The 11,487-nt window shown below is 39.3% G+C and overlaps 1 non-coding gene across 1 annotated transcript; it reads left to right on the top strand.

The window, feature by feature from the left end:
* Positions 1–1,743: 1,743 nt before the first annotated feature.
* LOC115272856 lies at positions 1,744–1,851 on the top strand. Its single transcript, XR_003900506.1, has one exon. It is a non-coding gene; the product is annotated as a U6 spliceosomal RNA (small nuclear RNA).
* The last annotated feature ends 9,636 nt before the right edge of the window (positions 1,852–11,487 follow it).

Here is an 11,487-nt window from a genome sequence, read left to right as displayed (position 1 = left end):
AAGCTGCAGCTCCCCCTAGCAGAGAGGCATGGTTTGGTGTACACAGGTCTCAGGGGCTGCTCTTGGAGGCCCCGCCTTGGTAGTTGCAGAGAGTAGAATGGGGGCGTTGCAAGCTCTGCTGGAACTAAGCGCTGCAAGCCACTCTTATGAGTCTGATCTCCTTGTGCCGCGAGCAAGCCAAGCTGTATTTTCCAGGCCCGCCTCACTTCAAAGTCCTAGTCCATGCACTTTTATGCTACCACAGATCAGATCATTAGCTTGGGCGGCTGGCTTCTTAGCCAGGATGTCGTACAGGGAGGGAGCAGTTTCTCTCGGCGCTGGCAGGGTTTCCAGCAGCCACTGCCAGAGGCAGAGGCAAGTTGAGGTGCGGCGCCGCTGCCAACTCCCTGCTGGGATCATGTAGGGGTGGGGGCTGTTTTTCTGGTGCCACCTGGGACTTGTCCTGTCACTGCGCTGCATACTGGAGGCAAGGTGCAGTCCCACAGGCCTCCGCATGCCTCCCAGCCAGGATCGCCCAGTGGGGAGGGGGCTGGGTTGTTTTTTTTTTTTTCTGGTGCCTTCCTGGGTTGGCGCAGATGTCACGGAGCCCAGGGAAGAATTCGCCAGCTATTCAGGACAGGTTTCTCTCCCCGAGCTCAGCAGTTATACATGGGGTGAGTGTTTTTCTCTCCGTCCAGGATTAAGTTCTTTATCTCTTCTCTAGAGACAGTACTCGGAGCGTGTTCAGTTTTTCTTTCTCTTACTTTGTCTCTCAGGGGCTCTGACGCTTTCCCCATGTTGGGCTGGGGCTCCCACCTCCCCTGCCCTTCTCGGGCTGGCCCGTTTTCCAATCTCCCCAGTTCGCACTCACTCACTTAGGCATCTTTGAGGTTGTATTCTTTCTGGAGTCTGTATTTTCTCTTTCCACTCTTGCAGATGAGAGTAATGTCCTTCTCAGTTTGATAGATGGGGCTGATGGAGTTTACAGAGCTCCCTTCCTCTTCACTATCTTGGCTCCTCCCCCATGAGAAATTTTAAAAGCAAAGTACTGTTTATCAATGTTAGAACAATGTTCTTCATCTTAGCCTCTCAGGGCTATTGTTAGGTAATGTTTAGTATAATTTTGTTTCCTATGACAAAGTTCCTGATTGGAAGCAGATTTTCTGTCCCCCACAAGCATTTTATCCCCATTTCTCCATGATAGGACAGAAGGAACTGAAATTAAAAATTTTAATAGAGACTGTCCAAGATGGCAATGTAGGCAGACCCTGAAATTACCTTCTCCATGAACCCACTTATTCTACACTTACATTTAGGTCTTCCTGAAGAAGAACTGGGACTTAGTGAACAGCTTCTGCACCACAAAGGGTAGAGGGACCACACAGCATCAGGAGAGGTGGAGACATGACAATGGAACCGCACTCCCTGATTCTGTAAGACGCAATGCAGAGGGGTAGTACTGAGGGACCAGGAGCAGTTCCTTTGCCCTGCAGCACAGAAATAAAGTTGTACTTTAAAGGTTCAGCTGTAGGGGCACCTGGGTGGCTCAGTCGGTTATGCATCCGACTCTTGATTTCAGCTCATGTCATGATCTCTATTTGTGAGTTGGAGCCCTGCATTGGGTTCAGTACTGATAGTGTGGAGCCTGCCTGGGATTTTCTACCTCTCTCTCTCTCTCCCCCTCCCCCTATCCCCCCCACAACCCCTGTCTATCTCTCTCTTTAAATAAATAAACTTTAAAAAGAATTTAAAGATGCAACCATAGTACTTACTTTGGCAGCACACGGACTAAAACTGAGAATGGTACAGAGAAGATTAGCATGGCCCCTGCGCAAACATTTTGCTTAAATTTGTGAAGCATTCCATACATGGGGCAGTTCCCCAGTGAACTGACACACTTTGTGAATTAGCATGGAAAATGGGGTTTGGAGAGGTTGCTCTGGAGGCCCACTCCAAGTTTTAAAAACAATAAATAAAAATAAAAGTGCAACATATGCTATAAATAATAAACTTTCCATGTGCAGTAAGGGGTTAGAAAGTACTGGTAAACACCTCTGTTTAAATTGCCCCTATTAATTAACATGACTTACTATTCCATGTATTCATGCCTTCTTTCATATTCTTTAACATTTTATAATGTCCATAGGAATCTTTTATATATTGTGTTAATTTTATATGTTAGTGAAAATAGAACTGTTACTGATATAATTTCAGCTGGTCATTATTACTGTTTAGGAATACAAGTGATTTTATATGTGAATTATTTTCCTAGGACTGCCATAACAAAGCACCACAAACTGTGTGGCTAAAACATCCTAAAGTTATTCTCTCATAGTTTTGGAAGCAAGGAGCATGAAATCTAGGTGTGAGAAGGGCCATGCTCCCTCTGAAGATTTTAGGGAAGACTCCTCCTCACCTCCCTCAGCTTTTAGTGACCCCAGGCATTCCTTGGCTTGTGGTAACATAACTCCAATCTCTACTTCAGTCATTACAGGATCGCCTTCTCTTCTCTTTTCTTTTTTGGAAGACCTCATTCATTGAATTTGGGGCCTCCCCTAAATTAAGAAGGATCTCATCTTGAGATCCTTTAAGAATTATAGCTGCGAAGACCCTATTTGTAAATAAGGTCACCATGTAAGTTTCCAGGTGGATGTGAATTTTGGGGAGACAATATTCATCTCACTTAAAATTTGGATCAAATAATTTAATCAACCTTTTTGGTTACTTCTAATAATTTGTGGATTGTCTATGTGGACTTCTGTGTTTTAATGAAACAGGCAATTTTCTCATTTCCTGTCTCTTCTGTCATTCCTTTTTTTTTTTTTTTTTTTTTTTCCTTTTTAGGTCTTCTACTATTGCTACAACTCCAGGGAAATGTTGAGTAAAAATTGTGGTGACAAACAATTTTAATTTATTGCTAACTGGAATAAATCCTTCTAAAATGTATAGGTAAGTGTAATGTATTGGATGTAGGGCTTTAATAAATAGTCTTTATTATACCAGTCAGGTTTCAACTTCTAGCTTTCTGAGGTTGTTTTTTACATTGTTTTATTTCTTAAATTATAAATGAGTGCTGCATTTTATTGATGCCTTTTAAGCATCAATTGAAATGATCACATTCCTTTCATCTAAATGTTAATGTGATTGTCAGAGGGGAAAAACTGTTCCTCTATTGTCTCATATTTAGTAACTAGAGTCCTGTGAATTGCACTCACAAAAGACAGAAGAACATGAAGAAAAGGTTTATATATGCATATGGGAGCCAACGAAAAAGTAGCAGTCTTATCAAATGTTTGAAGTTAGAGGCTTATCCATCTAATCTATTAGAGAGTAGGCAGGAGGGATAGAAGACTGGGAAGAACAAAGAGGTTTCTTTAGAAAAAACAATTTGTCTTTTGTTAGGAGAACAAATAGGATGTAAGGAAGTTGGTGATAATGTTGGTGTAGGCAGATGTGCTGGTCTTTTTCATGGCCATGAAACCCCCCAGAGGGGCAATGGTGGCTACCTCGTTTCCCAGAAATTGCTGCTCTTAGTCAGAAAAGGGATGCTCCAAGAAGGCTTCCACCTGCATCTGCTGGTTCTCAAAGGTCTTCAGCTTAAAACATATGCATCTGAACCCTGGGGTTCTGAGTGGGTCCTGCCTGGTGAACCACATTGGATGTCCATTATTGTCTTCCTGGGACAAAACTCAGGCATGGCGGTTTTCTTCTCCTATCTATTAACAGAATTCACTTGGGTAGTAACCTATTCAAGACTATCCAGCTTTGTCCCTTGGCAAAATAATTGTTTCTTTCTTTACTTCCCTCACAAATTGGTTTGAGGAATTTTCAGTGTTTGTTCTATTTCTGAATAGTTTATATAACTGGTAAAATAGGGTAAAAATCAGGTAAAACTTGTGACTTATGGTACAGGTTGGGGAGGGGTTTTTTAATTATAAATTCATGTTCTTTAATAATTACATTTTTAAAATTTTAATAAGCTTAATTTAAAAAACCATTTAGATTGACAGAAAAATGGGGGAGATAGTACAAATTTCCCAAATACTTTGTACTTTTCTATTAGTAGCACATTATCATCAAACATTTATATAAACATATGTGGTACATATTCCTACTATAACACATATGCTGTGGTATATTATAATTAGCCAGTATTAATATGCCATCATTAATGAAAACTGTGCTTATTCAGATTTCTTTAATTTTTATCTAATGTCTTTTTTACGTGTCCAAGATTCCATGTTACATTTAGCAGATATGCCTTTTTAAACTCCTTTTGGCTTTAATAGTTTGTCAGATTTTACTTTATTTTGATGACTGAGTTTTGAGGAATACTGATCAGGTATTTTACATAAAATGTTCATCAGTTGGGATTTATCTGGTATTTTTCTCATGGTTAGATGGAAGTTATGGGTTTGGGAGAAGACTCCAGTGATGAAGTTTCATTGTTATCACCATATATCAAGGGTGCATATGGTTTGTCACTATTGATGTTGACCTTGATCATCTGGCTGAAGTCCTGTTTGTCAGGATTCTCTACTGTTTAAGTTACTCTCCCCCCTGCCCCATGCCGTAGTGTTTTGAAGGAAGGCACTGTACACAAAATAATTATCTTTTTTGAGTTTAGATCTTCTCCCATAAACTTTACTGTCATATAGTTTGAAAATAGTTCTTGTGTTGAGCTTTGCAAATATACTGATAGTCATAATTTCAAAAGTTTTTGTATCAGCTGTAGTAATACCTTTTTAAATTCTACAAATTATCTGTATATTCTCCCTTTCTATTGGTCAAATTTATTGGAAAGTTGTTCACTTTTAACATTTGTTCTAAGTATTAGCTTTTTATTAGCTGTTGATTATTGCTTCTTTATGATTTCCTTAATTCTTCAGATTTACTGTGCTATTTCTATTCTATTCTTGACATTGACATCTAGCTCATTTAGTCTTAATTCTTAGTGCTACTTAATATATATATTTACAGTTACAGATTTCCACCAGTGTAAGTTGATGGTATGCTACACCATTCGATAAAATAATTTCTTTTTTACTCACTATCAAAATTTTGTGATTCCATTGTGAGTAACATTTAAGTAATAAAAGCTTGTGACCCAGTATGTGGTCTATTTTCGATTTTCATATGTACTTGAAAGTAATGTAGCATCTCTGTTTACTTGGTTTTTGCTCTGCTTTTCTGGGATTCTTACAGATATTGGGATGTTTCTTTCTTTGTTTCATATCTTTTAACTTGTCTTTCATATTCTTTCAACTCTTTACTATTTGATGATTTCTGGCAAAGTCCCTCAACTTGATCTTTCGGTTTCCTAATTGGACTTTTGTATACATTCTGCTCTTGCACCAGGCTGTGATTTTCAGGTATTATTTATTTCAGATGGAGAATCTTTAACCGGTTCTTTTTTTATGACTGCTTATTTCTGTTTTCAGTTAATCAGTCCCTCCACTTCCTCCCTTCCTAATGCCATGTTAACCCTAATTCTTTTTCTATCTGGCCCATTACTTTTTCCCTTTCTCACATAATGGATGTATCTTCAGATGTTTCATTATTATTCCTGTGATGTCACATTTCCCAGATTATTTTTTGCTGTCAACAGTAATATCTCCCTAGGAGAATAGACCAAAGTCTAAGCTGTAGCTTGTCCCCTTGATGTGGCGGGTTTGCAGCGATCCTTAGAAGGGTTCTTGAGGGCTAAGAGCCTATTTTGATCTTTCCTTCACCAATTCCAGTCTGTCACGCACATGCATAATATGACAATAATCTCAAGTGACTTTCCTGTACCTCTACCCACGCGCAGCTTTTCCCAAGAGCTCCCATCCTCTTGGGATCTAATCCTCTAAACCACAACTTCTCAACCAAAAATGGTATTTGGAAATCTGTGAAGGAAAGTTGGGAGTTGCTATAGTAGTTAAGGCAAGGGGCCGGGAATAGTAAATGTGCTGTTTGCATGGAGAAGTCGCACACAGTAAAGTACTTTCCCAAATAAAATGACAGTAGCATCCTCATGGGTAGCATTAGGGGAGGAGTTAAAAGTCTAGGACTCACTCATTCATTTACATGTGTAGGCTTCTCCTCTGTATCTCGAGCTTCTCTAGTGGAGCCTGATGCTACTACACTACTTCAGTTAGGTACTGAAAAATGCTGCTGCTGCTCCTCTGCAGTGGCAAGGTAGCAATCAGTGTTCCAACCAGGGCATTGTAAGGAAATTCAAGGGACTCAGAATGTTTGCCTGAATCTTTATCCCTGTTCATGGCTACCAGCTTTCCCCTGCCCTGGTGTGGCGTCCTCTTCCTAAACCCTAATCTCCATTAAGCACACAGAAGAACCCAATTACCTTGGACTTCCTAGGAATTAGAGTTTTTACTGATATCTGAAATATACCATCTACTCACTGCTGTGGTATACCCAGTGTTGGACCAAATACCTTACTCTACGAACACTGATTATTATTATTTTTTTTACTTCCAAGCATCTGTTTTATTTTTATTTTTTTACTAATAGTTTATTACCAAGTTGGTTTCCATATAACACCCAGTGTCTTCCCCACAAGTGCCCTCCTCCATGACCATCATCCCCTTCCCCTTCCCCCCTCCCCCTTCAGCCTTCAGTTTGTTCTCAGTATTCAAGAGTCTCCCATGGAGCTGGACAGCAACATGTAGAAAAATGAAATTAGACCACTTTCTGGCACCATTCACAAAAATAAACTCAAAATGGATAAAGGATCTGAATGTGAGACAGGAAACCATCACAACCCTGGAGGAGAAAGCAGGAAAAAACCTCCTTGACCTCAACCGCAGCAATTTCTTCCTTGGCACATCCACAGAGGCAAGAGAATCAAGAACAAAAATGAACTACTGGGACCTCACCAAGATACAAAGCTTCTGCAAGGCAAAGGAAACAATCAAAAAAACTAACAGGCAACCAACAGAATGGGAAAAGATAGTGGCAAATGGCATATCAGATAAAGGGCTAGTATCCAAAATCTATAAGGAACTCACTAAATTCCACACGTGAAAATGAATAACCCAGTGAAGAAATGGGCAGAAGACCTGAATAGACACTTCTCCAAAGAGGACATCCAGATGGCCAACAGACACATGAAACGATGCTCCCTGTCACTCATCATAAGGGAAATACAAATCAAAGCCACACTGAGATACCACCTCACACCAGAGTGGCTAAAATGAACAAATCAAGAGACTATACATGCTGGCGAGGGTGTGGAGAGTTGGGAACACTCCTATACTGTTGGTGGGAATGTAAACTGGTGCAGCCGCTCTGGAAAACAGTGTGGAGGTTCCTCAAAAAACTATCCATAGAACTCCCTTATGACCCAGCAATAGCATTGCTGGGGATTTACCCAAGAGAGACAGAAATGCTGATGTATAGGAGCACATGTACCCCAATGTTCACAGCAGCAATGTCAACAATTCCCAATCATGGGAAGAGCCTAAATGTCCATCAACTGATGAATGGATCAAGAAGATGTGGTATATATACAATGGAGTACTGCATGGCAATGAGAAAGAATGAAATATGGCCATTTGTAGCAAAGTGGATGGACCTCGAGGTTGCCATGCTAAGTGAAATAAGTCAGGTAGAGAAGGACGGATACCATATGTTGTCACTCATAGGTCTAACAGGAGAAACCTGACAGAGGACCACGGGGAGAGGAAGAGGGAAAGAGAGCTGGGGAGAGGGAGGGACACAAATCATGAAAGTGTATTGAATACTGAAAATGAACCATGGACTGAAGGAGGGGGACGGAGGGGAGGATGGTCATGGTGGAGAGCATTTGTTGGGGAGAAGCACTGGGTGTATTATGGAAACTAATTTGAAAATAAACTATTTTTAAAAATACCATAGGGGGAAAAAAGTCTCTCATGGTTTGCCTCCCTCCCTCTCTCTAACTTTTTCCCCCCTTCCCCTATCCACGGTCCTCTGTTAGGTTTCTCCTGTTAGACCTATGAGTGAAAACATTTGGTATCTGTCCTTCTGTGCCTTATTTCGCTTAGCATGACTTTCTCTAGGTCCATCCATTTTGCTACACGAACACTGATTCTTAACATGTGAACAAAAAAGGAAACTGGGTTGCTAATTTTGAAAATTTAGAGCAACAAAAGTAGATTTACCTCCCAAGATATACAAAGGCATGTTTTTTTAAAAAAAGTGTAGCTTTTATAGATGAAAACCATACCACACAAGATGAACATCCCAGAACGCTACCATGTATAGATGGCAATGTGAAACGATGGAAGTGGTGGTACCAATCCGTGTGGACATGATCAATTACTTGCTAAATGTATTTGGTAGATGATACAGGGAAAATGAAACATTTCACAGAGAAATATATTATTTCTACCATTTGAGAAAGTTTTTAAATTTTTTCTATTTGAAATAATTTTATAAGTATAGAAAGGTTCCATAAAATAGTATAGAGTGTTCTTATATAGGCTTCAGCCTGCTTCACATAATAACACCTTGTATAATTTTTTGATAATCTTTTAATGTTTATTTATTTTTGAGAGAGAGAAAGCACAAATTGGGGAGGGACAGAGGAAGAGAAGAGGGGGAGACACAGAATCCGAAGCAGTCTCCAGGCTTTAAGCTGTCAGCACAGAACCTGTCACAGGGCTGAAGCTCTCAAACTGTGAGATCATGACCTGAGCCAAAGTCAGACACTTAACCGACTGAGCCACCCAGGTGGCCCACATTTTGTGTAATTATTGTACAATGTACAAAATCAAGAAATTAACATTGACACATTAGTGACTATTACCTACGCTGTAGACTTCATTTGAATTTCACCATTTTTTCCACTAATGTTTTTTTTCTGTTCCAGAACCCAAGTCAGAATCCCACACTAAATTTAGTAATCATCTCTGTAATCTCTTCCAATCTCTGAGAGTTCCTCAGTCCTGCACTGTTTTTCAGGATCATAATTTTGTATTGAATCATAATTGAAGTATAGTTGATATACACTGTTTATTAGTTTCAGATGTACAACATAGTGATTCAACAATTCTGTACGTCACTCAAAGCTCAGCACAATAGGTGTAGTCACCATCCAGTGTTATTACATGTTACTGCCCATATTCTCTACCCTGACTTTTCACCCCTGTCTTACATACTTAACACACATAAGTGTGTACTTCTTCATCTCCTTTACATTTTTCACTTGTCTTCCCCTTTCCCTCTGGCATACACCAACTCGTTCTCAGTATTTATGAGTCTGTTTCTCTTTTGGGTTTGTTGATTTGTTTCGGCGTTTAGACTCCACATGTAAGTAAAGTCATATCACTTTGTCTGACTTATTTCACTTCCTGTACTGCCCTCAGCGTTCTTTCATGTTGATGCAAATGGCAAGAACTCCTTCCTTTTACGGCTGGGTAATAGTCCAGTGTGTGTATGTGCGTGTCCATCACATATTCTTTATTCATCTATTAACAGATGCTTTGGTTGCATCCTTATCTATTATAAATACTGCTGCAATGAACATAGAAGTGCCTGTGTCTTTCAAAATAGTGTTATATTCTTTGGTTAATTACCTAGTAGTGGACTTACTGGATCATATATTTTTTAATTTTTTGAGGAGCTTCATACTCTTTTTACACAGAGATTATACCAATCACATTCCCAAGTGTACACATTCCCAACACAGTACACAAGCGTTTCCTTTTCTCCACATCCTCTCTAACTTTTGTTATCCCTTGTCTTTTTGACACAACCATTTCCATTGCTGTGAGGTGATGTTTCATTGTAGTTTGTTTTGCATTTCCCTGATGTTGAGTATGGGTTCGGCTTTCTGCTTTGTCCAGCAAAACTGAGGACAGTATAAAGGATTACTCAAGACTCCATGCAAGTCAAGAGAGATGAAAGGGAGGCTAAGGGGAGTTGGTCTGAGCTGCTCTCACGCTCCCATATTTATTAGGCATGTATTATAGGGGAAACATTGCACAATATGTCAGTGGCTACATGCCAATAAGAACATACAGAAAGCATGCAAAAAACCAAGATGTTCCCAAGGCTATAAAAGAACAGATGCTGAAAGGGGGAGAACAAAATAAAATATTCCATAGATAACATGGTCGAAGGAATTCATGAGCACAGGCAGGACCCAAGCCCTGAATACATATTACCTAGAGACTGGTCAGGTGTTTACAGAAGGGCCAGAAAGCGATGTAATATGTTCCCTATAGCCTTCTTCACCAAGATATACCTGTTTGATTTCCCACAGTTAAGCATCTTTTCATGTTCCTGTTGGCCATCTGTATGTCCTCTTTGGAAAAATGCCTATTTAGGTCTCTGCCCATTTTTTTTTTAATTTTTATTTTTTGGTGTTGAGCTTTAGAAGTTCTTTATATATTTTGGATATTAATCCCTTATCAGATGTGTCACTTGCAAATAACTCCTCCAAACCAATAGGTTACCTTTTCATTTTATTAAATGTTTCCTTCGCTGTGCGAAAGCTTTTTATTTTGGTGTAGTTCCAATAGGTTATTTTGGCTTCTGTTTTCCATCCTGGGGAGATCGATCCATAAATATGTTACTAAGGCCAATGTCCAAGAGGTGACTGCCCTTGTCTCCTTTCAGTAGTTTTATGGCTCCATGCCTCGCATTTAAGTCTTTAATCCATTTCGAGTTTATTTTTGTACATCATGTAAGAAAGAAGGCCAGTTTCATTTTTTGCATGTAGCTGTCCATGCAGATGCATTTGTTGAAGAGAGAGTGATTTCCCTATTGCATGTCCTTGCGTCCATTGTCCTAGATTAATACTCACAAAGTATGGGCTCGTTACAGGGCTCTCTATCCTGCTCTGTTGATCTGGGTGTCTATTGCACCAGTATTACACTGTTTTGATTACTATAGCTTGGAATATATCATGAAATCCGGACTGTGAGTCTTCCGGCTTTATTCCTCTTCTCAAGATTGCTTTGGCTCTTGAGGGTCTTTTGATTGCATATAAATTCTAGGAGTTGCTTTCACGTTTAGAAAAACCCGACTGGTGTTTTGATAAGGATTGCATTAAATCAGTAGATTGCTTTTAGTAGCATGGACGTTTTAATAATATTCGTTCTTTTCAATCCATGAGCATGGATTGTTTTCCACTTGTATCATCTTCCATTTCTTTCATCAATGTTTTCTAGTTTACAGAGTAAACATCTTGGTCAAACTTATTCCTAGGTATTTTATTCTCTCTTTCCATTGTTGATGGGATTATCTTCTTAATTTTTCTTTCTGCTACTTTATTATTAATATATAAAAATGCAAAAGATTTCTATATATTTTGTAGTCTGTCACCTTACTGAATTCACTTATTAATTTCAATCATTTTTAGTGCAATCTTTAGGATTTTCTACATAGAATATATCATCTGCAAATAGTGACAGCTTTACGTCTTCATTACCAATTTAGATACCTTTTATTTTTTCTCTGATTGCTGAAGACACCACTTCCAATACTACGTTGAATGAAGGTGCAAGAGTGAACATCCTT

This window comes from Suricata suricatta, chromosome 11 (assembly GCF_006229205.1).
Source record: "Suricata suricatta isolate VVHF042 chromosome 11, meerkat_22Aug2017_6uvM2_HiC, whole genome shotgun sequence".
NCBI lineage: Eukaryota > Metazoa > Chordata > Mammalia > Carnivora > Herpestidae > Suricata > Suricata suricatta.
Note: the sequence above shows the minus strand (reverse complement) of the source record. Positions and strands in the feature narration are given on the sequence as shown.